The sequence below is a fragment of the Penaeus monodon genome, chromosome 14 (genome assembly GCF_015228065.2).
Source record: "Penaeus monodon isolate SGIC_2016 chromosome 14, NSTDA_Pmon_1, whole genome shotgun sequence".
In the NCBI taxonomy this organism is placed as follows: Eukaryota; Metazoa; Arthropoda; class Malacostraca; order Decapoda; family Penaeidae; genus Penaeus; species Penaeus monodon.
Genome location: NC_051399.1, coordinates 26,780,485 through 26,783,054, shown reverse-complemented (window position 1 = coordinate 26,783,054; position 2,570 = coordinate 26,780,485). Strand labels below are relative to the sequence as shown.

At 47.9% G+C, this 2,570-nt stretch overlaps 1 pseudogene; it reads right to left on the bottom strand.

The window, feature by feature from the left end:
- Positions 1-827: 827 nt before the first annotated feature.
- On the bottom strand, positions 828-2,490 carry LOC119581260 (annotated as a pseudogene).
- Between the last annotated feature and the right edge of the window lie 80 nt (positions 2,491-2,570).

Here is a 2,570-nt window from a genome sequence, read left to right as displayed (position 1 = left end):
ATTAGATTTTTTTTCTTCGAAAACTCAAAGAACGGGGAAATCAGATGGGATTACGAGGTCTACTAATTGACTCCTTGGTGGATGAACACAGTGTGACCATTTATGTATAGACTCATTTCATAAAACACATTACAAGCTTCTCGACATCAGTGAGTTAAGATCATTTAATAACAAAAAAATCTCTTATTCACACTGTATGACTGTAACAGAAAATTTCAGTCGAGTAAACCAAAATGATTCAGGTGTTTTACAGGTGTAAACTACACACGAGAAAATATATGTATCAGATAAAAGAATATCTCAATAATATTGCAGATGAAAAGTAAAATTGCTCAGAGAACACGAAAGCCTAGCTAACATGAAAATACAACATTCCTTACATAGAGAATGAGAAAAAAAGTATATTAGAGCGAAGTATGAAACTATATAATCTCTATTCGAACATTATAACTAACATTATCAGGGCTTTCTTCTGACATTATCATGAGTGAGAGCGAATCAACTTAATCACAAAACGAAAAACTGGTTTATTTGATAATTTCTGATTAAGGAATTCTACAGTCTTATAGTCACGAAGGAATTAGTGTCTGATACACTGGAATGTGTCCATTTAATTTACTTGTATAATTAGTGTTATTGTTAGCATTTTCATCATTCCATCACCAGCATTATCGTCAATGTCATGAGACTGGTCAAGAGAGTGATTAAATCATTCCTCTAAACATAAGATGGAAAATAATAACATATTGTTCATATTCTTCTGGTTTGATTTTTTTTCTTCTTTAAAAATACGTGATATATAAGGTGAGAAATTAATAGATAAAGAATTCTGATAGAAAATCTTATTTTATTTACATTTGGTTTTACAAGGACTGCTATATACAGATAGCCATAGTAATTTCTGAACGCGAAAAGGGACATTTATCGGCCAAAAGGAAGTAATAAATAGAAATTATCACAAGACGGATTACTTAGGCCTCAGCAGGTGTAGGTGCAGATGCAGGTGCACCTTGTGGTGGGGCCACGGGGCGGAACTGAGGTTGGGCAATCTGCTGAGGCACAAACTGCTGTCCGGCAAACTGCTGAGGCACAAATTGCTGCTGTCCGACAAACTGCTGGGGAACAAAACGCTGACCAGCAAACTGCTGAGGAGCGAACTGTTGGGGTACGAACTGTTGTGGAGCAGACTGTGGAGCTATGAACTGCTGAGGGACTTGTCCCTGCTGAGCAGCCAAAATCTGTTGCTGTTGCAACTGCTGGATCTGCTGGGCTGTCAGTTGCGGGGTGAACTGAGGCTGACGGGGAACGAACCTGTTAAATCCCTGTGGGATCTGCTGAGGTACGAACTGCGGCTGAGGGCGAGGCTGTACAGGCTGAGGTGCTGGGAGGGAGGGAGGTACAGCTGGGAGGAATGAAGTTCCTGAAGGCACCACAGGCTTTCCCTTGGCAGCCTCCTCGGGAGAGCCGTCGACGAAGCCATCTTGGTTCGTGTCCTCTGAGAAGCCGTCAAGTTCCACGTTGATTGGGCGCTGAGGCACTTGGGGTGGGGTCTGAACTGCTGGGGCACGAACTGGGGCTGTTGGGGGGCGAGGCACGAATTGGGGCTGAGGTTGGGGAAGCGAACTGGGGCTGGGGTCGTGGAAACAACTGAGGTTGCGGTTTGTGGGCGGGGAGCAAATTGGAGCTTGCGGTTGGGGCTGTGGGCTGGGTGGCAAATTGGGGCTGTGGACGGGCGGAAAATTGGGGCTGCGGTTGGGGAACGAACTGGGGCTGTGGCTGAGGCTGTGGGCGGGGAGCGAATTGGGGCTGTGGGCGGGGAGCGAATTGGGGCTGTGGGCGAGGAGCGAATTGGGGCTGTGGGCGGGGAGCGAATTGGGGCTGAGGTTGGGCTGTGGCACCCGCTGTGGGTTGAACTGGGGCCTCGGGAGAGTGGGATGTTCGGCAGCTGCTGGGAATCTGAGGAACCTCAGGGACGGGCACAGGCTTGGGCAGGAGATCGGACGTGGGCGCAAAGCCCGTCTCGTTCCCGGCGCTGTACTCGACGATCTTGAGCTCTCCGAACTCGTCCAGGAAGCCGTACTTGCCCTTGACGTTGCCGTTCTCGTCGCGGGTCTCCAGCTTGAAGGTTCCGTCGGCGGCCTCGAAGCCGTAGGTGTAGGTCCCGTCCTCGTTGACTTCGTTGATCTGTCGCAGGATGGGGACCTGTGTGGTGGTACTGGTGGTGCTGGCTTCAGTGGTCTCGGGCACGTCTGTGGTGTCCTGTGCCCAAGCACAAGCCATCACACACAACAACACAAACTGAAAGGAGATGGTTATTCATTTAGTCTTGCGCAAATCTACTGCTGCTCATTATTTTTATGCACGACCAACTCTTGCTTCTGTTTTATCACACCTGAATTCACAAAATACAAGTATCTGAATGGAACAATAGCACAGTAGACACTCACTAGCTTGTACCCCATGTTGATCTTAGAACCTGTGACGCTGAGGAAGTGTACCAACCAATAGCACGACAACGCTTATATATCGCTGGAGGAACCTGAACCCCGGGAGGACCAGCCTCGGGGGGA